Genomic DNA, 25,282 nt, shown 5'->3' with positions numbered 1-25,282 from the left:
TATCTGGTCTTATGGTCCCTTCCTGGGTAGTCCAGATTTGAAGCCTTGATATACAGGGTTTTTTAAAGGTCAGAATTACATTTTCCCCTTGTTCCTGCAAAGTTTCCATAGTACTCAGGACAGCTTCACATAGGTAACCCGAAACCAAAAAAACCCATTGCCGTCGAGTCGATTCCAACTCATAGCAGCCCTATAGGACAGAGTAGAACTGCCCTATATGGCTTCCAAGGAGCACCTAGGTGTATTCAAACTGCCGACCTTTTGGTTAGCAGCTGTAGCTCTTAACCATTATGCCACCGAGGTTTCCTCACAGAGGTGAGTACATGACAAGGCAGGACACGGCCTATAGTACAGTGGGGAGACGTGCTGGTTCTGCAGGCGCACTGCTTGGCTTTAAATCCCCCTTCCAGCGCTTACATATTATGTGACATGTTGGGCAAGTCACCTACATTCGCTAATCCAATTTCTTTATCTGTGCACTAGGCATGATGATAAAAAAAAAAAAAAAATGATGATACCAAAAGAAAAAAAAAACCCACTGCCATCAAGCTGATCCCAAGTCATAGCAGCCCTATGGGACACAGCAGAATTGCCCCATAGGGTTTCTAAGGCTACAGTCTTTATGGAAGCAGACTGCCACATCTTCCTCCCATGGAGCAGCCTTTCAGTTAGCAGCCAAGCGCTTAACTACTGCACCACCAGTGCATGATGATAGCACCTCTTTTCTTTTAGGGTAATTGAAAAAAATTAAGAACACGTATGTAAAGTGAACCCCACATTAATCTTGTATTATTAATAATCATGATGACAGTAATAAGAGTAGACCCTGTATCCTCGGGGTAACAGATACATGCAGGGAACAACCTGAAGTCATTCATATGCTGAATAGGTACATCTTCAGTCCTGAAGTTAACAATAATGACGTTTGGCAGTCCCCAGGTTAGGGACGAGTTCCGTTCCTAAATCTGTCTTTAAGTCCTATTTGTGCGTAAGTCAAAACGGTTAGGAATGGTTCGTATCTAACATCAGTTAGTCAAATGTTTGCCTTAGTAGATAGTATATAGTGTACCTTTCTATGCATAAAGAATTAAAGAAACACTCCCAGATGCACACGAACACTTTAACATAATAGTACAGTAATAACAACGTTTTGATGCATGTCTTAAAGTATCACCCCCCTTTGTTACTATGAACCATTGTACAAACTTCAAATTTTTACTGTGATAGCTTTACAGGAGTTCGTTCGTAACCCAGGACTGCCTGTATTGTATTGTTTGTCTACTATGGGCTAAATGTATTATCTCTAAGTAGATGATATGAACTACATACCATTGCCATCAAGTCAATGCCAGCTCGTATTCCTCCCTAAACAAACTTGGGATCAAAGAACTTAAACAATTTGCATGAGGTCATGGAGTTACTAAGTGATAAGATGGAGATTTGCACCCAGGACTGTCTGTCTCCTGCTCATTCCATAGGCCATTCTCCCAGCCCACTGCTGGCTCCAGCTCAGCCTCTGAGACTCCAGGTTCTCTTGGTGTCTTGCTTCCCATGTATTTAGTTCCCAAAGGTACTGAGAGCATGAAGTCTGAGAGCTCTACTCATAGTCACATACCTGCCGCATGTGTTTAAGTCTTTTTTGCTTCTTTTCCTGTCTCACTTTTATGCATTAGGGAAACCCATTCAGTGCTCATATCATACCAGGGGCTATGGATTCAATGAAGATTCATTTCTTACAGTCCCTGCCTAAGAACTCAAAACAATCCTACAGACACTCATGAAAACTAACAATACAATGTAAATATTATAATGAAGATACTCACAAAGGCTATGTGATACAGTTGTTGCTGTTTGGTCCCGTTGAGTCAATTTCAACTCACACTGACCCATATGACAAAGTCGAACTACCCCATAGGTTTTCTAGGCTGTAATTTTCATAGGTGCTGATCGCCAGGTCTTTCTCCCACGGAGCTACTAAGTTCAAACAGTCAGCCTTCAGGTTAGCAGACAAGTGTTTAACCACTGCACCATCAGGGCTCCCATGTGATACACAGAAGGAAGCAAAGTGCTCTTGTTTGAGGACTGGGAGGTAACATTCAGGTTGATCCTTGATAGTGGAAAGGGAATCCAATCAGAACGCATGAAAAAGTATAAGACTTTAGCTTATTCAAAGAGCAGCAAACAGTTAGTGGTACCTGAAGCAACAACAAAAGATTGGGAGTTGGGACGGGGAAGACTACTGAAGACACCTGAACTCCAGATGAAGTTCAGTCTGGGCCAGAGGAGCTCTAAGGGCTTGATGTAGTACCCTGCATAACAAACCCAAACCTGTTGCCCTCAAGTTGATTCTGACTCATTGTGACCCTATAGGCCAGAGCAGAACTGCCTCATAGAGTTTCCAAAGAGCCACTGGTGGATTAAAACTGCTGACCTTCTGGTTAGCAGTTGAGCTCTTAACCACTGTGCCACCAGCGCTCCAAATAAAGAGCCAGGTGGTATCTACATTTCAGAATAAAACCAGGAGCTAAAGACCAGAAGCTCTGGGTATAGGCAGGAAAAGTCTGTCCTCTGCCAGAAGCTATAATGCAAGCAGACCCTAGACCCCCGGAGGCCAGGGCAGAAGTGACTGAACAAGAGGGGAAAATCTTAGAGTTCACGCAGTGATCCTTGTTGGGTGCCTTCAAGTCAATTCCAACTCATAAAGACCATATGTGACAGAGTAGAAGTGCCCTGATAGAATTTTCATGGCTGTCAACTTTACAGGAACAGATAGCCAGGTCTTTCTCCCATGGAGCCGCTGTGTGGGTTCAAACCTCCACCCTTTTGGTTAGCAGCCAAACACTTAATCATTGCATCACCAGGGTTCCTTTTAAGCAGTGATTAAACAAAACCAGCTGCCCTTGAGTCAATTCCAACTCATAGTAACCCTGGAGGACAGAGCCGAACTGCCCCACAGGGTTTCCAAGTCTGTAATCTTTACTGAAGCAGACTGCCACATCTTTGTCTCGCTGAGCAGCTTGGTGGGTTAGAACCTCTGACCTTTCAGTTACCAGCCAAGTGTTTAACCACTGCATTACCAGGGCTCCTTCAAGCAGTGATTGTTGTTGCTAGGTGCTATAGAGTCAATTCCAACTCTTAGCAACCCTATGTACAACAGAATGAAACACTGTCCAACTGCTTTGTTTGAGCCCATTGCTGCAGCCACTGTGTCAATCTGTCTCATTGAGGGTCTTACTTTTTTTTGCTGAGCCTCTACCTTACCAAGCACGATGTACTTCTCCAGGGACAGGTCCCCCCTGATAACATGTCCAAAGCATGTGAGATGAAGTCTCACCATCCTTGCTTCCAAGGAGCACTCTGGCTGTACTTCTTCTAAGACAGACTTGTTCATTCTTCTGACAGTCCATGGTATATTCAATATTCTTTGCCAATATCTAATTCAAAGATGTCATTTCTGCTTTGATCTTTCTTATTCATTGTCCAGCTTTCACATGCATATGAGGCGACTGAAAGCACCACGGCTTGGGTCAGGCACACGTTAATCCTCAAAGTGACATCTTTGTTTTTCAAGACTTTGAAGTCTTTTGCAGCAGGTTTGCCCATTGCAATGTGTCCTTTGATTTCTTGACTGTTGCTTCCATGGGCATTGACCGTGGATCCAAGTAAAAGGAAATCTTTGACAACTTCAATTTTTTCTCTGTTTATCATGATGTTGTTTATTGGTCCAGTTGTGAGGATTTTTGTTTTCTTTATATTGAGGTGTAATCCATACTGAAGGCTGTGGTCTTTGATCTTCATCAGTAAGTTCTTCAAGTCCTCTTCACTTTCAGCAAGCAAGGTTTTGTCACATACATTTCACAGGTTGTTAATAAGTCTTCCTCCAATCCTGATGCCCTGTTCTTCTTCATATAGCCCAGGTTCTCAGGTTATTTGCTCAGCAAAGAGACTGAATAAGTATGGTGAAAGGAAACAAACTTGACACACATCTTTCCTGCTTTTAGACCATGCTGTATGCCCTTGTTCTGTTTGAACAACTACCTCTTGGTCTATGTACAGGTTCCACATGAATACAATTAAGCAGTAACTACCAAAACCAAAACCAAAGAGTCAATTCCAACTCATAGTAATCCTATAGGACAGATCAGAACTGGCCCATAGGGTTTCTAAAGAGTGGCTGGTGGATCTGAACTTCCAACCTTTTGGTTAGCAGCTGAGCATTTAACAACTGCACCAGCAGGGCTCCTTCAGACAGTGATGGGGACAGGGGGGATATAATTCAGCTGCTCTGCAGGAGAAAGACCTGGTGATCTGCTCCTATAAAGATTACAGCCTAGAAAACCCTATGGGGCAATTCTGCTTTGTCACCTGGGATCACTAAAAGTGGAAAATCAACTCAATGGCACCTAACAACAGCAACCCAGGACAGAATGGTGCAGGCAGGGTTGAGACCTCTCCACCCAAGGTCAAAACCATCTATAAGAAATGGCTTGTACTAGAGCTAGAGATCAAAGCAGAAAAATAAATTTCACCTTGGAGAATGACAAGTCATCTAAAATTCACTCAAATTTGAGGGTGTGAAGAGTTGAGTCTGCAATTTTTGTAAAACTTAAAAAAAAAAAAAAAGAAAAACTGAACAAAACGAAAACTCTGTAATTCCCCTTATTTTTACCCCTGACTTTTATTTAACCTCATTTGTTTTTGCCAGCAGTAAAATCCACAGAACATCTTGATGATGACTGCCTCAGGGTGAAGGGAACTAGCATTTGTTCAGTGTCTCCTATGTGCCAAGATTTTTGAAATGTTTTATTTCATTTAATTCTCACAAATCACCAAGTGATGCTCAGAGAAGTTAAATAATTTACCCAAGGTCACAAAGCTCAGGCTGAGCACTGCTTCCACAAGGGTTGGTACCAGGTTTTGATGGTGGGACTAAGTGGTCTCAATGTCATGAGAGGCTGGAGAGGGGAAGCTCTCAGTATGAGCTCCAAAAGATAGGAACTTGTCTTATTAACCTTCATATTTTTCAAACCATAATCCAAAATGCTTTGTACAATTGCATCACATCATTGTGACAGTACTACTACAGTTAACATTTATTTAGCATATCTACTAGACTGTTTTATTCTTTGTGTATTATCTGTACTCCAGAAAGCAACCTTACTAAGTATTGTGATCTCTATTTTACAGATGTGGAAATTGCAGCTTAGAGAGATTAAGGCATTAGCCAGAAGTCACACAGCAAGCAAAGGCTAAGGGCAGGATTAAAACTAAGGTTTATTATGAGGGATTGGAGGGGTGAGGAGGGAAAAACACTAAGTGGTGATAAATGGTAACTGCGGTGAAGGGTAAGACAGTACACAATCCTGGGGAAGTCAGCACAATTTGACCAAGGCAAGGTCATCGAAGCTTCATCGACACATCCAAACTCCCTGAGGGAACGAATTACTGGACTGAGGGCTGGGGACCATGTCTCAGGGGACATCTAGCTTAACTGGCATAACAGAGTTTATAAAGAAAACGTTTTACATCCTACTCTGATGAGAAGCATCTGAGACCTTAAAATCTTGAGAGCGGCCATTTAAGATACTCCACTAGTCCCACCCTATATGGAACAAGGGAGAATGAAGAAAACCAAAGACACAAGGGAAAGATTAGTCCAAAGGACTAATGAACCACAATTACCACAGCGTCCACCAGACTGATTCCAGCACAGCTAGATGGTGCCCAGCTACCATTACCTACTGAGCTGACAAGGATCATAATAGATAGAGTAGGTGAAAAATGAAGAATAAAACTCAAACTCACAAAAAAAGGCCAGACTTACTGGTCTGACAGAGACCAGAGAAACCTGAGAGTATGCCCCAGGTACCCTTTTAACTCAGTACTGAAGTCACTCCTGAGGTTCACCCTTCAGCCGAAAATTAGACAAGTCTATAAAACAAACAATAACACACGTAGCTCAACCATGTATATGGGAATAAATGGGTACACCAGCCCAGGGGCAAGGACAAGGTAGGAAGGGACAGAAAAGCTGGACAAATGGAAATGGAGAACCCAAGGTTGAGGACAGAATGTTGACATATCGTTGGGTTGGCAACCAATGTCACAAAACAATATGTGTATTAATTGTTTAATGAGAAACTAATTTGCCCTGTAAAACTTCATCTAAAGAAAAGAAACAAAAAAATAAATAAACAAAACCAAAGTTTCTATTTTTTAAAAGTGGGGTAGGGGTAGGGCGTGTAATTGATCAATACATAATTGATTTTTATCTAAATTGAAGCTCTGATGTGGTACAAAGGAGGGAGGTCTTCTTTATTATGAGCACATATATAAAAAAATGATAAATTGGTTTAGAAGCACATAAAAAAAAAAAGTTGTCATTAAATTGATTCTGACTTTTAGCAACCCCATGTCTTGCAGAGTAGAACTGTGCTCTCACAGGGTTTTCTGTGGGTGTGACCTTTCAGGAGCAGATCACCAAGCCTTTTATCCTAGGAGCCTTTGGATGGGTCTGAACCACCAGCCCTCTGGTTAGTAGCCAAGCTCTTATCGGTTTTTGCCACCCAGGACAGGTGTAGCAAACAGCATTGACTAGAGGGTCCACAGCCCCACATTACTGCATAAGAACCGTCTGCTTGCTGCCCTCATCAAACTTCTCTGAAGCATAGACCACGCTCGAGGCACTGTAACCGGAGCTGTGACTACATACAAAGACGCATTCATCTCAAGATGGTGCTTCACCTGCATGTGGTTCAACCCTTACGGACACCCCGTGGAGGGGAAACAAGTTCAGAGTTGTGAGGACCTGAAGTCAGCTTCAAACATCTGCTTGTATCATCAGTTTACAGTAGTCGCTGCATGATTATGTTAAGAAATGGTGATGATGTTTACAGATTGTCTGCCGGAAAGAATTATCCTCGGTAACAAAATAAATTTGCAACCGAATTCTTCATGTGAATTACTGTTAGGGAAGAGGAACTTAACACATGGCTCTCGTGTCAATCCACTACCTCTCTCAAAAATGCTGCAGCAATGCCAAACAACTGAGAAATTCCTAAAGATCAAGCAGAATTTCGGGCCTCTGTACTTTTGCAAATGCCATAACTTTTGTCTGCAATGACCTTTCCCCCTTGTCTGCCTGGAGAATTTTTAATTATCTTTCAAACCCTAGTTTTGGTGTCCCCTCCTCCAGGAAGCCTTCCCTGGTCCTCCCAGTTAGAGCAAAGTTTCTCAACCTCAACATTATTGACATTTTGGGTTGTATTAATTCTTTGCTGGGGATGTGCTGGCGTGTGCATCGTAGGATGCTGAGAACCTTCACTGCCTCCACTTTTACTAGATGTCAGTAGCAACCCCACCAGTAGCGACAATAAATAATGTCTTCAGACATTGTCAAATGTCACCTGGGGGGCAAATCTACCCCCAGATAAGGGCTACTGAGCTGGAGTATTTTGGTGCTAGCTCTGGATCTTGGTTACAGTGGTCTTCCCTAAGAACGAAGTAGAGGAATACATCATTGAAGGTTCCTTCTAGTCTCAGGCTTTTCTGCTAACATAGGTGAAGGTTAAAGTTTAAAAGAATTTGCATACTGGTCCACTCTCGCAAATTCAAGGCCCCTTACTGTGTTATTTACAATCTTCTTTCACAGAAGAGAATTATGCCAGTGAGGTCAAGGGAATGATAAATTATAAAGATCTAACTTTAAGCTGTGTGAACTTGGACCCTGATCCTAAGTTATCTTATCTGAAAAGCGGAGCTAATCTTAGCCACCTCACAAGGTCTCTGGGTAAATGAAACGTATACATCAAGCTACCTAGCAAGATTCCCTTCCTCTTTCCACCAGACAGCAAGAAATGGCTTCCCATGTGTGAAAATGCTTTATAAACTGTAAGTGCTAAACAGTTGTAAGGTTATTGTCTGATTTTTTTTTTTAAAAAAAAACAATAATAAAAATTCAGTTTTCTTTTCTGAATGTAACATTCAAACAAATTCAAAAAAGCCCAGTCAGCATGATTTGAATTAGCAACGATAATCACATGCAAAGAACACTTTATAAATTTTTCTCACAAATATGATTTCTTTCAATAACCACCTCTACACAGGAAGGTGTTATCTCATTTGAAAGGTAGGGAGACTGACTTAAGGGAACGGAAGACTCTCCCCATGTTCCCACAGCTGAAAGTAGAGTTGAGACTCAAATTCAGATCTTCTGCTCCTTAGCAATAAAAGTTCTTTTCAGTGAACACTGAAGTAATATTTTAAACACAGAACAAAGAACCATTCAGCCCCAGCCTTTCGGAAATATGAATTATGTTTCTATACGCAAAAGTAGGTAGACAGTAGAGACCATTAGAACTGATTATGGCTATTCTCATTAGTTGCATATAAGCCAGCATTAAGGATTTACAGACATAAAAAAGAACTATTTCCTTTGTCAAATGCAATTATAATTAATTCTCAAAAAAAAAAATGTATAGGTTCAACTCAAATCAGATGAAAGAGTAAGCCAAGGGGAGAGTATGCAAAAACTCTTAATTAAACCCAGACATTCAAAAGTAGTTTTAGAAGAAAGGTTAATGAAATAGGGTAGGGAGCGGGAACATCTCCAGAGAACCTTGCAGACTGGAGTTTTCTGGGCTAACTCTTTTGTTGCTCTTGGAAGAAAGTAAAAAAACAAAAAATAAAATGATACAAAATGCATTTCTTTTCACGGACTCAAGAAGGGAACTAAGCTCTGCTGCAGCCCACTGCGTAGGAGAGCTGTACCATAATGTATTTTCCAGCATGCTAACCAGCCCTGACAAACAGTAGCTGAGTTCTGGGAACACAGTACTTCATCTCAGAGAGAAGCTAATATTATACTTTGGTTTAGAGCAATGATGCCCGTTAGCATCTGGAAGATGCTGCAACCTTGGAAAGACATTTAAATAGTAAGAAAAATCACAGGAAGCAAAGATCCTCAAGTGTTTCACTCAAGTACAACAATTAAAGACTACCTCTCCTCTTTGCTCCATGAAGAAACCAAACCATACTTGATGGTACAGACTCCACTGGAACCCCAGACCTAAGGCCAGCCCTAAGGGACTCTCCATACAATCTCACCACAACTTGGGTAGGGGGTCAAGGGCACTGATGGGGGCTAAAAGAATTGGTATAATAAGGAACTGAAATACAGGAGGAAACTGCATGCTAACCTTGTGACAAGAATATTCATCTGGAAATACATATTGGTCTATGACCCTGGATTTGGATCCTGACCCTGACACTATGCATTCATTCCTCAAATATGAATTGCATTTTCTGACTGTCCGTGATGTGCCAGATACTCACAAAGCACTGCGGCTACCACAAGAAGCAATAGCGGGCATGGTTCTTACTCTCAGGGAGCTTACAATGTAGAAGGCAAGATGGACACTAACAAATGCAAAACTTCAAATGGGGAAGTAAAGAAATACAGATCACAGCAATAATAACAACAGCAGGAAAAGCAGCCACCGTCACTTCGTGAGAGCTGACTGTGAGTCAGATGTCATCCTGTATATTTAACTCAGTTGATTCTCCAAAACTGAGGCATAACCTACTACCATCACCCTCATTTTAATGTGGAAGCTGTTAATTTTCCTAATTTGATGAAGTAAATTAGGTCATCATTTTAATGTTGACGAAACAGAGAAGTTAATTAACTTGTTCAAGGCTCCACAGGTAGTAAGTAGCGAAGCTGAGATTCAAACCCAGGCAGATAGAAAGACTTCAGAGCCCATACTTGTAAACCCCAAGTCATCATATACAAGGACTCCTCATTCAGGCTGAGGTCAGAGAAGACTTGCTGAGGAGGTAACGCTTGAGCTGAGAGGTGAGAAGGAATTAATATAAAGAGAGATCAGAAGTTAATTCGAAGGTAGGGGTGGGGTTCCAGGCAGAGGAGGTAACCCTAGAACAGGAGGACAGAGTGAGAGAAAGCAGGGGAGGTGGAACTGGACATGAGGCCACAGCAGCAGAGCATGCACTTTGCAGGCCAGAGTAAGGACTTGGTGTCTTTATCTTCTAGCAGTGGAAGTGGTCAAAAGACTTTTAGGAAGTGGTAACATAAGATTTGTGTTTTGAGAAACTCTCTAGCTGCACTGTAGAAAACGATGTGATGAGATTCAGAGAATAAGAAGGAAAGAATGCAATTGTGTAGGGTCTAGGTGAGTAATTCTCAAAGTATAGTCCCCAGACCAGTAATATTACCATCTCCTGGAAACTTCTTACAAATGCAAAATCTTGACCCCATCCCCAACCCAATGAATAAGAAACTCTGGGGGTGTATCAGTTATCTATGCTGTTTAACAAATTACCACAAATGGAGTGGCTTAAAACACTATGCATTTATCATCTGTTTGCTTAGTTGGGTTCTCTGCTGACGGTTTCATAAAGCTGCAATCAGGGTGTCAGCTGGAGTGTGTTCTCCTCTGGAGGCTCAACTGGGGAAGAAACTGCTTCCAAGCTTACTCAGGTTGTTTGCAGAATTCATCTACTTGCAGTTGTAGAACTGAGGGCCCTAGCTTCTTACTGGTTGCTGTCTGAAGGGTGTCCTCAGCAATAAGGAGCCGCTTGCAATTCTTTGCCATGTGGGTTGCTTAACATAACCACGTACTTTGTCAAGCCAGCATGCAGAGTCTCTAGAGCAAGTCTGCTAGCAAAATAGAGTCTTATATAATGTATCATAATCACAGGCATGACATCATGACACCTTTGATAACCCATAACCTATTGGTCAGAAGCAAGTCACAGGTCTCTTGCATAGGAAAGGAGATTTCCCAAATGTATGAACACCAGGAGATAGGCACCATGGCGGGGGGCACCTTAGAGTCTGTCCACCACAGTGGGGTGAGGTCTAGGACATTGTCATCTCCCAGGTGACTATGATACACAAGTTTGGGAATCACAATTCCAGACTATGGATTCAAGAGACATTTAGAAGATGAGATCAAAAGGACCAGGAACTATATTAGGTCTATTGGCCTGTGCAGTTTATCACTATGATTAAGAGCATGGGCTTTGGAGCCATTAAGATCTAGGTTCAAGTCTCTGCCATTTTCTCAACTGTGTGACCTTGGGCAAGTTATTTAACTTCACGGAGCTTCAACTTCCTTATCTATATCATTGTATTCTTGTGGGATCTACTTCTAAGAGTTTAGGGCTGTTGTGAGAGTTAAAAAACAATCAATGTAAGCTATGCCTGGATGTCTGACACAAACATGTGCTCAGTAATATAGGCTACTATTATGAATATCAGTGGGATTCAGTTTCTTCCGTAAAATGAGATTAGACCACATAATATGTAAGACTTCTGATTCTAAATTTAAATATTGTAGATAAAAAATCTTGCTTTTGAAAGGGGGATATTTTTTTTTTCTCTGATACCTAGAATAGTAATAGCAACACCGAGACTGTGATCTCCTATGTTACTGAAATGAGCCACCACAAGTCTCTTTTGTTCACTAGAAAAACACCTTATGTGCAGATCCCTTGGAATGCTTGGTATACCCTTCCAGGAACCAGTTTCTATAGTTTACCTTCTGTGAAAGAAATAACATGAAACAGACTAGACAGAGTTATACGAACACCCTCAGGGAAGATTCTAAGTTACTTGGAGAGAACCCTATTCTATGGGAGTCACTGCTCTTGGCACAGATGAGAAAATACTGTAATTGTGGATTAACTCTTCTGTCTCCCTTACTAGATGAAAAACTACTTGGAGGCAGGGACTGTATCTTTCTGTCCTGTCTTACGGGGAGGGGAAGTTTCTTCTGGAAAGAGTGGAGATTCTTCTATACTTACCCATCTCTTCTCCTCCCCCGCCCCCATGTCAACATCTTCTCTCTTCTCCAATCAAAGTTAAACTCCCTAATATTTGCGAAAAACATTCCCTTAAGAGAATGTTTTACTAGTTGGGATCAGATGACAGTGGGAGAGTGGGCCAAAACCTTGACAGAATATAAGGGAAGACTAATTTCAAAGTTTCTTCTAGTTCTCTGTGTCTACAAAGGCAGAAATCTGAATTCACCTTTGGAGAAGAAAGCTGTGTTGTTTAGGAAAATCACTTTCATGGGCTTTTGGCTATGCAAAGATAAAACAAAGGCTTAAAGAATAGAGATGAACAGACAATAAAGACATGAAGAAACTTCTGAAGGTGACCAAGCTTCCTGTAGTCATTGATTTTGGAGTTTTGGGTGCTGTGATTTGGATAGGCTAAACAGGGCCAGTTGCCGTCGAGTCAGTTCTGACTCATAGTGACCCTTATAGGACAGAGTAGAACAGTCCCATAGTGTTTCCAAGGAGAGGGTGGTGGATTCGAACTGCCATCCTTTTGGTTAGCAGTCGTAACTCTTAACCACTGCACCACCAGGGCTTCAGGTAAACAGGAAGGATATAAAAATCTGGGATTTTTGAATTGCACTTGACTCTAGTATCTGACACAAAGGAATTACTTAATAAACACTTACTGAATAAAATAAGAAATGAATGAAAGAATGAAATCAAACCCTACTTTTTCTTGTACTTTGTAATTTGACCCCTCATTATTAACTACTGAAATATCAGATGGATATATAGCCCCAACAAACAGCTGATTCATGTAAAAGTAAACTACAACTAAATATTCCTCAGAAACAGGTGTCACTATCTGCTGAGGTTGGAAAGTATAATTTAGCGAAGAAACGGGCAGAACACCAGTCCAGAAAGTGTTAATACACAGTCAATAAAGTAACTAACCAATCCGTAGTAACGGCCCCCCAAGGGATAATTCCGGAGTGTTTTATCCTGAGAGCAAATTAAAGCAAAACAAAGATGAGTCTACCAAAAAAACAGCAAGCTCTCCTCTATTTTGCACATGAGTCCTTAGAGGAATTAATAATGGAAATTATCCATGTCTTTCCCATATCTCCTGCCAATGAAAGTTACGGTGTACAGTGTCAGCTCCTTTGTTGTTCAAGTACAACGACACTGAATGAAATCTAGGCTCGTGGCTTTGCCTTTTTCTATTCCCTGCATGCAGAATATGCTCAGAATTGCCTACTTAGGGGCAGCATTCCTCAAGGAAAGGAGCCCTGGCTGCACAACGCTGAAGCGCTCAGCTGCTCACTGAAAGGTTAGTGACGAACCTATGGGGCAATTCTATCCTGTCATACAGGGTCGCCATGAGTCAGAATCAATTTGACAGCACAAAACAACAACATTCATCAAGGAACAGATTCACAGAGCTTTGATAAGGTAATTAGCCAGTTGCCCAATCAGGAATCCTGTCATGAAATCATTACCAATTATTTTAAAAATGGTACAATTCTTAGTGTATGTAAAACGTGGTGTTTTATTCTTCACAAATCAGGACAGTCTCCATGCCTTTGGTTTGCTCCAGCATCCGCCTGAGAATTCCCATGGGGCCTGGGGTTGTTTAGTACTTACGGATTTGTAAGTATCCGTGTGCTTGTATGCCTGTGTGTGGGGACAAACGTTTTCAGTCACATAATATACACATGACCATAGAATTGGCTGTTCAAATGTTAATTTGGTGTTTAGGCCCTTTAATTTCTGTGCAATCTATTGGATTTGGTGCCCTCATTAAAAAGATGATTAAAATAAGCTGGTCTATCTATATGTGGGCCAATTATTTCAATTGTGTAAACACAGCTTCAGTCTGGCCCTTTTCTGTCTCTAGAGAAGCACAGCTTTGGAAAGCACTGCTTTCTGGACTTTGCTCGGGACACTTGGGGACACTTCAATCTTCTCGTGTCTTCCAAAACGAAATCTGACATTGAGTAGATGGTGCAGAAGGGAGACAAACAAACTTCTTCAATCTTCAACATTATCAAGTGCCTACTGTGTACCACAGTTTCCAGACTAAGTTATGGACAAACATTTAACCTAACACTAGGTCTTCCTTCAAGGAGTTAAAAAGGTCCTGCTTTCATTGCATTATTATTTGCTAAAATAATTCATTGAATTGTTTTATCTAAAGTCAATCGAATATTAAAAGCGGCCTACATTTCTCTAGGGAAACCCACATATAAGCTTACCTCTATACTCTTTAACCTGTAAATCTTGCTTTTCAAAATTATATACCGAACTATCTGCTGAGTTATACCAACATATATACAAATATACATACTCACACATTCTCTACACATTCATATTCCCAAAGGCATCTCTCAAAAATTACTTATCCAATTAACTTCCTTATGAACAAATAAATTCACTTCACCTACAGACAAGCTACAGTTACAGCCTAGCAACTGGGGTGTCTGATTTCAGAATATTATTAACAGTAGTTATTAGCTGAAGATGCAACACAGAAGTGAACCTATAGGGTAAAATTTACAGTTATTGCTCTGTGGAGAGATATCAAGAGTGACTCAGTCGTTCTAATCTAACCTACATACAATAAACTGTGGGTTTTAGATTAAATGATTTGATGTGGGTTTTATTATTATTATTATTATTTCTGTAGTTCTGTAATTTACACAAAATAAATCTGAGGCATTGTTATTATCCACTTCCATCATCCAACATTTTGAATCTCTGTTTTTCCATCTCTGAGGGATGCTTACGAAGGCTATATTGCATTGTTCTAAAGTAATTTTCATTTTCGCCCTTTCTTTGTTCTAGTTCATTTGAGTTGCATGCTGTACCTGTATCTACCCATCTAAGTGCAAACGGGCGCCCTTGTCAAAAACATTCTTTAAGCAATAACTTCCAGAGGTTTTTCTCTCTAGCTTATACTAGGTAAACACTAATAAAATTCTAAAAATGGGGAAAAGTTACCTGACCTAGGAATCTATGGTAACAGGTCTAGCACAAGAAAGTAAATAAAATAATAAATAAATAAATTTGCTCATGGAGTTCTTGGGTAGGGCAAGTCTACCCAGAAGAGCCTCAGAAGAAAGGCCTGGCCATCTACTTCTGAAAATCAGCCATTGGAAACTCTACGGAGCACAGGCCTCCTCTGACCTACATGGGGTCACCATGAGCCGGAATCAGCTCCATGGTAACTGGTGGTACTGGTGAGGGAACAAATATCACAATGGATGTTCTGAAGTAACAAGAATTTTTTTTTTTTTATTTAATTTACATTACTTAGAAAAAAAAGGCTAATTCTGGGGTCCTGTGCCAGAAAACACACACCTATGGGGCAGTTATACTCTGTCCTATAGGGTCGCTGTGAGTCGGAATCGACTCAATGGCACTGGGTTTGTCTGGGTGCCAGAAAACATGCCATGGAAAAAAAGACAACCTTTTAGAAAATTCACGCAGACATGCACATATTAAAAAGTGAAGGGGCTACAGCCCTTGACCCCCATCTGTATGACATGCTAATTCTTTGGATCATTATGGACAATAAATATGACACATGACATGCCGTCCTCACCTTTGTGAACGACGACAATAATAACTACCATTAACTGGGCAGTCTAGTGGGGAACAGCTTCATAGCTATAGGCAATAATCTTAATTCAAGTTCTATGTCTGGGCAAGTCTGTTAATAACCCTGAGTATCAGCTTCTTTATCTGTAAGCATTTAGTAACTCAGTGTAATAAATAAGCATTTATTGAGTGCCTTCTCTGTGCCAAATACTAATCAAGGGTCTAGGTTTTCTGCCCCTTTCTATCATACAGTAAGCCTGATGAGAGGCTTAGCTGTACTTTCCACACTCCTCATTGTACCTCTTGGGATACAATGTGCTTAGCACAGAAGAGGTGCTTAATAAACTTAAATGGAAGGAAAAAAGAAGAGAAGGCTAGATGGAAATATAAGCAAGGACAAAAGATAAATGTGATGGGATTCCTGACCACACACGATCTCGCAGCCTAGCATGCAGAGAACTGCATAAAGAAACATTATAAAACAGTTTGGTTCTAAAATAACAAAATATAGGATAGAAATGTAAGTGTTTGAAGGGGTGAAATGGGGAAAGAATTAGAACGGAGTTGGGTTATGATGAATGTATAGAAAATTTTCAGATAAATGTACTCCTGCCAGTTGATGCCCAGTGTCCATGCAAATACAGTGTTATCTGTACATTCTACTGTACTTAGCTTGTTGGCATGTTGGCACTGGATGGTGGTTGTGTCTGCAATATGCCTTTTACCAAATGACAATGCCAACATCTCTCAATTTATTTATTTTGCTGCTCTCGGTAACTGGCTTTGTCAGCGTAACTCAGGACACTGAAGAACATCTTTCCATTTTGTACATGCAGTATTTTTTTCCTCCCCCCCGCCAGCCCCCGATTTATGAAGATAGCTGCTCTTTGTGACTGCTTCTGAGACTGTTGGTCAGCTGGATTCTGTTGGCTGGCAGAGCAAAGGGGTCATAAATCCAGGAGACCAGGAGGGAACTTGCCCTCTCCCTCTCTCTCTCAGATTTAGGTAAGCTGCACCTTCTGCCAGGAATGCAGTCTCAACAATGGAGGCCAATGTGGAGCCAAGGAAGGGCCCAAGCACCAAAGAACGAGGGACTGAACTGACTGTTCAGGCCTGTCTCCAGATTTAAGAGCAAAAGAAGAGGTCCTAGAGGTTTCTACACCTGGCTGCCAGAGCAGCACTGTGAGGATCTGGAGCAGAAGCTCCAGCTGAGAAAATGGAATGCATTTGGATGGGGCCCTTCTAATGCTGATGCAAGCAAGGGGGTGGGCTGCCTGAAGGTCAGTGATAGGCCACAGAATCAGAAAAACCTGAGTGTGGGTCCCTGTTCTGCCTCTTTCCTGTAAGGTGACTCCAGGAAGTTATTTTATCTCTTTAAGATTTAGTATATAATGGCAAAACGTAAGAGAACCCATGTAATATGGTTGTTGCAAGGATTAAAAGAAAATACTACAGTGCGTAGTGGTTAAGTGCTATGGCTGATAACCAAAGGGTCGGCAGTTTGAATCTGCCAGGTGCTCCTTGGAAACTCTATGGGGCAGTTCTACTCTGTCCTACAGGGTCGCTATGAGTCGGAACCGACCTGATGGCACTGGGTTTGGTGTTAGGTTTTGGTACTACAACTGCTTAGCAGAAGACCTGGCCCATAAAAAGGTTCCAAGAGTTACCAGCCACTAAAACCAGTCATCAGTGAGTTTACTCTGACTCATGGTGAGCCCATGTGTATCAGAGTAGTACTGTGCTCCACAGGGTTTTCAATGGCTGCTTTTTGGGAAGCAGACCAACAGGCCTTTCTTCCAAGGCACCTCTGGGTGGACTCCAAACTGCCAAACCTTCGGTTAGCAGCTGAGCACCTTAGCCGTTTGTACCACCCAAGGACTCCCATCAACCACTACTGGTGTCCTTATTAAAGCTATACTATCCACTGTAAGAATTTTAACTTACAGAAATAACCTCATCAGTGGAAAAGACTATTCATTGTAATAATTTTGGAAATGGTGAAAAAATGAAAACTATCCAAATTTCACCAGCACAAGCGAAGTTTATAGAATGGTACATCCTTACTATATTAAAAAGAATGAGATCTACCTAGGTGTGCTGATATGGCCAATGCCCAAATGTATAATTAAGTAAAAAGACCAAGTTCGACAATTCCAGTAAATGTATACGTAAATAAAATACATTTTTAAAAATCTGAAAAAATAGCATCAAGTTATTAAATGTCATTATCTCTGTGGAGTGAAATGAAAGAAAACTAGAACTTTCTAAAGTTCACTTTGTGTGTGTTTCACAAAAAATGTATCCATTTTAAAATAATGTCTTTTTAAAGGAGCACCTGGCAGATCTTTTTCCTAAATCTTATTCCAGATATTCTGTTTACTACCACGGCGTCTGTTATGGATTGAATTATGTCCCCCCCCAAATACATGTTGTAAATCCTAACCTCTATGCCTGTGGTTGGGAATGGGTTGTCTTTGTCACATTAATGAAGAAGGATTAATGTAGGGTGCATCCTGAGTCAATATCTTTTGAGGCATAAAAAAAAAAATAGAAGAGATTAAACAAGGGAGCAGAGCAGAGATGGGGGAAGAGAGATGCCAAGCCACATAAAGATAGCCCAGGTGCAGAAGCTCAGAAAGACAAGGACCTTCCTTCAGAGCCGACACAGAGAGAAAGTCTTCTCCTATAATTTTCCTAAACCCACCAACTCAGTGCCGTCGAGTTGATTCCGACTCATAGCGACCCTATAGGTCAGAGTAGAACTGCCCCATAGAGTTTCCAAGAAGCACCTGGCAGATTCAAACTGCCGACCCTTTGATTAGCAGCTGTAGCACTTAACCACTACGCCACCAGGGTTTCCATAATTTTCTTCTGTGTTGTAAACCCTAATCTCCTCCTGTGGTTAATCAGGCAAGATCAGGTTATGTTAAAGAGAATTAGGGGTGTATGCAACACCCTAACTGAGGTCGTAGCCCTTATCTGATGTAAAGGGAATTTTCCTGGGGTGTGGCCTATCAGAGATAAAAGGAGAGAGAAGCGAGCAGAGAGAGGGGGACTTCATACCACCAAGAAAGAAGAGCCTGGACCATAGTGTGTCCTTTGGACCCAGGGTCCCTGCACTGAGAAGCTCCTAGACCAGTGGAAGATTGATGACAAAGACCTTCTTCCAGAACCAACAGAGAGAAAAAGCCTTCCCCGGGAGCTAGCGCCCTGAATTCAGACTTCTAGCCCCCTAGACTGTGAGAGAATAAATTTAGTTGTTAAAGCCATCCCCTTGTGGTATTTTTGTTACAGAAGCACTAGATGAATAAGACAGCCACCCACTTGTGGTATTTCTGTTATAGCACCACTAGATAGCTAAGACAGTGTCCCACTGGCCACAAGACTCAGATATTTATTATTTTTTCTGCTTCCTAGTCAGCAAAATCTTCCCTGGTCTGAAATCTCATAAAGCAGAAAAATCAAAAAGGTATAGTAATTAGGGAGAACTAGAGTTGCGAGAGGAGCCGTAGTGGCACAGCGGTTAAGAGCTCAGCTGCCAACCAAAAAGCTGGCAGTTCAAATCCACCAGCCACTCCTTTTAAACCCTAGGGGGCAGTTGTTCTCTGTCCTACGGAGTCACTATGAGTTGAAACCAACTCGACAGCACCAAATAACAACAACAACAATAGAGTTGCAAGGAGGAGCTTTGGTGGTGCTATGGTTAAGTGCCTGGCTGCTACTGAAAGGTGGGCATTTCAAACCCACCAGCCAGGAGAAAGATGTGGCAGTCTGCTTCCTTAAAAATTAAAGCCTAGCAAACCCCATGGGGCAGTTCTACTCTGTCCTATAGAGTCGCTATGAGTCAGAATCAACTTGACGACACATAACAACAGAGTGGCAAGCACAAAACACTTACAGTTTAGATGCTGACTCAATTCATTTTATTAGTCAAAATGCTTTTTAAAATCCTAAGAAATTATCTGAACAAATGTGGTGTTACTCTCTAGTTTTCCTTGAATACCAATAAGTGAATAAACCCAAATACAACTTCAATTAGAAACACTTCTCAAAAATTTTTCTTAACAAAATAAATTGGATTAATTCATAAATGCACTAAAAAAGGACAACTGGCTGCTCCCTTGAACTTACAACTTCCCTGTAACATGATAGTTTATGTTCTGAATTTTCTTTTTCTTTTTTCAAGACTTTGATTTCTGAAACAATAATGCAAAGCTAGAAACATTACTGAGATACCAAAATAAATGTGAAGAGGTAGTTATTCTTCACGAACATAATTTTCAACCTATACCCATACCGTACCCGTTGCCATCGAGTTGATTCCGACTCATAGCAACCCTATAGGACAGAGTAGAACTGTGCCACAGAGTTTCCAAGGAGCGCCTGGTGGATTCGAACTGTCGACCTTTTGGTTAGCACCCGTAGCACTTAACTAGTATGCCACCAGGGTTTCCTTTCAACCTATATATAATTTAAATAGTATCTTCACCCAGGTACTTTTATTTGGATGAGCAAAGAATGGAAACCATGTGATTACAGTTTAACTGACTGGAATGGCCTAGCACTTTCCTTGAGATGTATATCTCACATACGGAATACCAACTCAACAGATAACAAAATTAAGCAGAGATGGCACTGACAATTCAATTCTTTCTTCCTGATCACCAGTTCAGTTTTTTTTATCAATGAATCAAACCAGTTGCTGTCAAGCTGATTCCAACTTGAGTCAACCTCATACGTGTCAGAGTACATCTGTGCTCCATAGGGTTTTCACTGGCTGATTTTTCTTCTGAGGTGCCACTGGGTGGACTTAACTTCCAACTTTTAGGTTAGCAGCCAAGCATGTTAACCGTTAGCACCACCCAGGAACTCCTTCCTAAGTGAAGCACATTCTTACTCATCTTTTTCAAGGAGGAAACTCACAAGTTTGCAACAGTAAGTTGTCACTTTTCCAATGGAACAAAAGGGCTTGATATAATAGCAGTTTAGCATCTTCCCTTAGCCAAACATTCATCCACACAACAAACATTTGCCAGCCACTCCTCTAAGTATCTTCTCTACTGTTTCATCTGTGAAGTCATAATTTGACTCCACATGATTTATTTATTTACTTTTGGTTATACATCATTCAGTGAAAGTATTTTATTAAAGTCAAAATCAGCCACTGGACAATTCCCCTTGTGCTTATAACGAAGCGTTTACATTTCCTTATATTCACAATAACACGCCCATTGCTTCCATTTACAGACCCTGAAGCTTCTCTGATTTTCCAGGAAAATCCACATGCATTACATAACACTACTGAAAGGGAACCTTTGCCTTTTGCTGGTAATCTTAGAGAAAACTAGAAAACCTACCTCATGTAAACCCACCAGGGAGGCAGAACACAAAGTCAGTTGTTCTTCTCGCCTTTCACACCCTGGGTCTCATTCCAAAAAACTCACCAGTGCAATTTCCAGTACAAATGTTTTCCTTGATTCCGGGGCAAAAGTTCTCGTATAGGTTCGCGCCACAGTTAGGGTACATAGAGACAGCTGGCTCCAAAATATATTAAAAGTCTCTGAACTCACTCCATTTCAAGTCTGCTTCTCTGGCACATACTATATATTCATAAATCATTGTTAAAGCAAGTGAGTAAACAAAAGAATGTGAGGAAAGCATGCTAAAACTTTGGGGGTCTGCCTTTTTTTGGCCCGTGATCTTGAGAAAGACACTGGACATTTTAGCCAGTTTCAGTCATTTATAAAATCTGTAAAGTGGCAATTGTAATATCTGTTCTACTTAGATCAGGAACTTGTTTAGGGGATAAAAGCCTTAACATATGTGAACAACATCCCAAGTCCTTCAAAAGGCCTAAAAGGCCTAACACTATCTGGCTCCAACTGCCCTGACATGCTTTACTTTACATGGATCTCCCTTCTCTTTGTGCTTTAGGCCCATTGGCCTTCTTTCCATAGGCGGCTCTACGATCCTTCATGCAGAGCAGTGGAAGATAAGTCATTCATCTTATATGCTTTCAAACCACTAGAACGTCTTCTCTGAAGCACTTTATACAATTCAAGTGCAAATTGTCTGATGTATGGCATACAGTAAGCACTCAATAAATGTGGATGTAATAAATGAATAAAATGTGATAATAACTGTAAAGCATACTTAGAAGTTATAAGCATTACATATGAATGTTTCTTCCAGTTGCTGTCTAGTTGATTCCGACTCATGGCAACCCCATGTGTGTCAGAGTAGAACTGTGCTACATAGGGTTTTCAACGGTTGATTTTTCAGAAGTGGGTTCCCAGGCCTTTCTTCTGAGGCAAATCTGGGTGAACTCAAACCTCCAACCTTTCAGTTAGCACCACCCAGGGATTCTGCAGGTGAATGAAAGGGCAAAACTATTTTGACTTTTGCCTTGAATTGCAAATAAGGTGGGCAGGTGCGCCACTTACATTCTCCTTTACCCTGCCTTCCCCTCTCCAAGCTTGAGAGTTGTGACGGTTGCCTGCCTCACAGAGCTGGAAGACTTGAACTGAGCTGGTGGGTCATACATCTCAGGCGTTTCTACCCTCTTCCGGCCCAAGAACCGGCTGTTGCCAGAGCAGCCACATCACCAACACAGCAAGAGGAAAGTATTCCGCATTAACATTGTCGTTGTTGAGTGCCATCGAGTCAATTCTTCCTCATAGCGACCATGTATGACAGGGTATAACTGCCACAAAGGGTTTTCTTGGCTGTAATTTTTCAGAAGCAGATTGCCAGGTCTTTTTTCCCACAGAGCCACTGGATGGGTTCAAACTGCCCATCTATTGGTTAGCAGTGGAGCTCTTAACCATTGGTGCAACCAGGACACCGTTTCAGCATTAATGGAGATGACAATATTCTCTTATAAAGAAATGGGAATTTGGCACAGTCAGAAAACTCTGTAAGACACCAATTTTCTCAGCTGTTATAAGTAACATATTATCATGAAAAGTTCTTCAATTTTAGAGAGCTCTGAGGGAAAGATATACAAATTAAAGAATCTCACGGAGGTCATCCGGACTCATCTTTTTGTTAATAACATGAAGAAACAGAGGTCCAGAAAGCGACCTGCCCAAAGTCAAACCATTAGCCAGCAAGTATTCTGGGGTGAAATCCAGTTTCCTGCCTTATATGTACACATTCCAGTGTCCTTTCCTTTCTAGAGTATGTGTGTGTGTGAGTGTGTAACATAACATTGAAATGCTGAGGGTGGGGATCACACTGATGTTATCCTAGGTTTACATATTGATGTGCAAGGAAATGAACAGAAACAAACCCACAGAATTATTTCAAACCCCACTGATGAGAATTAAAAAAATATTCTTACAAATATTTATAGGGTTTTCTTTTTCTTTTTGGGGGGTAGGCGGTTTGGCACTAAAGTGGGTATAACCTTTTCATCAAGGTAAGTTCTCCCCACTGAAAGTAAATGATTGGGAAAGATTTAAAAACAAACAGTTTTAATTATCAATGAAACAACCAGCACACATTGTGTGACTGACTATTATTAGGCTAAACCATTGGAAACTGCCATTTTGGAAGGTCAAAAACCGCCTCATATTGTCAAGTTTAGCCGGTTCGCCCTAAATATATGCACTGCATATGCACAGCTAAAAAAAAAAAAAAAACAACTAGAAGCAGAATATTCAGTTTCTGCCCATTCAGTTTATACTTCTTTGAGGAAAAAAGTTAAAAGTCAACCAAAAAAAAACAAAAAACTAACAATCTAGGGCACCTGTGCATCGTTGCTATGTGTGTGACTTATGTGTTTACATTTCTATGCAGTATAAATATAAAAGTAAATTATTTTTGAATAACCATTTTCAACTATGCCTGTAGAATCACCATTTCCTGACTTTTAATGACGTGTTTGGGTAAATTCCAGTGACGTTCAGTTATTAAACTCGAGTCAATCTTGTTACACTTATTTTAGTGATACTATCTCATTTAATACAATATTTCCATGAGTTAGATAATATCATTGACCTCATTTTTCAGTGTAAAAAAATCTGATAGTCAAAGTAGTTAAGAGACATCTCTATGGACCCTTAGCTAGTGTCTTAGTCATCTAGTGCTGCTGTAACAAAAATACCACAAGTGGATGTCTTTAACAAAGAGAAGTTTATTCTCTCACAGTTCAGTAGGCTAGAAGTCCGAATTCAGGGCTCCAGCTCCAGGGGAAGGCTTTCTCTCTTTATCAGTTCTGCAGCAAGGTCCTTGTCATCAGTCTTCCCTTGGTCTGGGAGCATCTCAGCGTGGGAACCTCAGGTCCAAAGGATGCGCTCTGCTCCCAGCACTGCTTTCTTGGTGGTATGAGGTCCCTAACTCTCTGCCTGCTTCCCTTTCATCTCTTAAGAGATAAAAGGTGGTGCAGGCCACACCCCAGGGAAACTCCCTTTACATTGACTCAGGGAAGTGACCTGGTAAGGGTGTTATAATCTCACCCTAACCCTCTTTAACATAAAGTTACAATCACAAAATGGAGGACCACCACAGGATATTGGGAACCATGGCCTAACCAAGTTGTTACACACATTTTTGGGGGGACATCATTCAATCCATGACAGCTAGTATATGGAAGAATTCCAGATTTACGTGCTGCCTCCTAAACAAAGAGGCTGGAATTCATCTTGTAGGTGGTAATATGTAGTCACTAGGGCCAAATGAAGAAGGCCTGGTGGTGCAACGGTTAAGTGCTGAGATGTAAAGACTTGGCAATCTGCTCCTATAAAGATTACAGCGTAGGAAACCCTATGGTGGAGTTCCAGTCTGTCACATGAGATCACTATGAGTCGGAATGGACTCGACGGCACCTACCAACAAAACAAAGCTAACTGAGCAAAAGAACAATGATGTCGACTTGGGAGGTGGACACCAAGCATCACGGTGAAGTTAAACCTACAGAATTTGGCAACTAACTACATAAGGAAGTCAGAGAAGTGAAAAAAAAAAAAAAAAAAGAGTCTCCAATGTATCAAGTCTGGATGACTGGGAAAATGCTGTTGTCATCTGTCAAAACTTTAGTCAAGAGTGCAACTAGCTCGAGAGGGAGTCAAGGTGATGAATTCAGTTACCAGCTGATGACAATCTCTTTGAGAGAAATATCTTGAATGCCAAAACTAGCGTTTTCAGGCCTTAGGAAATATTTTCTTTTGAAAGCGTTTGCCTGGCCTCGCATAGCCATTGTTTAACCTATTGCTAGCTATATTACATAGCTTCTCTATGCTGCAATTTTTCCCCAAGGACACTTCAGGAAAGGAACGTGCCCTGCGAGTTTACTCATAGGTATACAGGTCTTCTGGCTTCTACAAAGGCTATTATCGGGGATAGTATTACTGACTTCTAATGAGCCACATGGTCTCACAGATCCATGCCATGTTACCATCTTGACGGACCTCCCAGAGCAGGCTCTTGTAAGCTAAGCAAGGTCAAGACTCATTATGGCTTGCATAGCCTGAGCTGTCTAGCTGATCTCCTGTTCTAATACAGACATAGAGAAATTCAGTGAACCTTGAACAAATTCAACCGTTTACATTTACTGGACATCTGCTCCAGGGTCAGGCACCAGCTGTGTTAGGTGTAAGAGCTACAAAGATGAATAACTCATTCTCTGCCTTCAAGATGCTCACATCAGAGCCTGAGCATAGACAATAAAACAAACAAGGCACTAATAATACACATTAAGTGTTACAGGAAAGGTGTTATTATGTTGCTAGGAGCCAACTCATAGGTACCCTATGTAGGACATAACAAAACACACTCCTGCACCATTTTCACAATCATTGCTATGTTTGAGCCCATTGTTGCAGCCACTGTGTCAATCCATTTCCTTGAGGGTCTTCCTCTTTTTCACTGACCCTCT

At 41.1% G+C, this 25,282-nt stretch overlaps 1 protein-coding gene across 1 annotated transcript in view; it reads right to left on the bottom strand.

Annotated features, from left to right (window-relative positions):
• Positions 1-25,282, bottom strand: part of FAT3 (FAT atypical cadherin 3) — a 628,156-nt gene that overhangs the window by 461,551 nt on the left and 141,323 nt on the right. The window lies entirely within an intron of this gene.

The sequence above is a fragment of the Loxodonta africana genome, chromosome 7 (genome assembly GCF_030014295.1).
Source record: "Loxodonta africana isolate mLoxAfr1 chromosome 7, mLoxAfr1.hap2, whole genome shotgun sequence".
Classification (NCBI taxonomy): domain Eukaryota; kingdom Metazoa; phylum Chordata; class Mammalia; order Proboscidea; family Elephantidae; genus Loxodonta; species Loxodonta africana.
The sequence above is the reverse complement of the archived record's forward strand: the minus strand, read 5'-3'. Positions and strand labels throughout refer to the sequence as shown.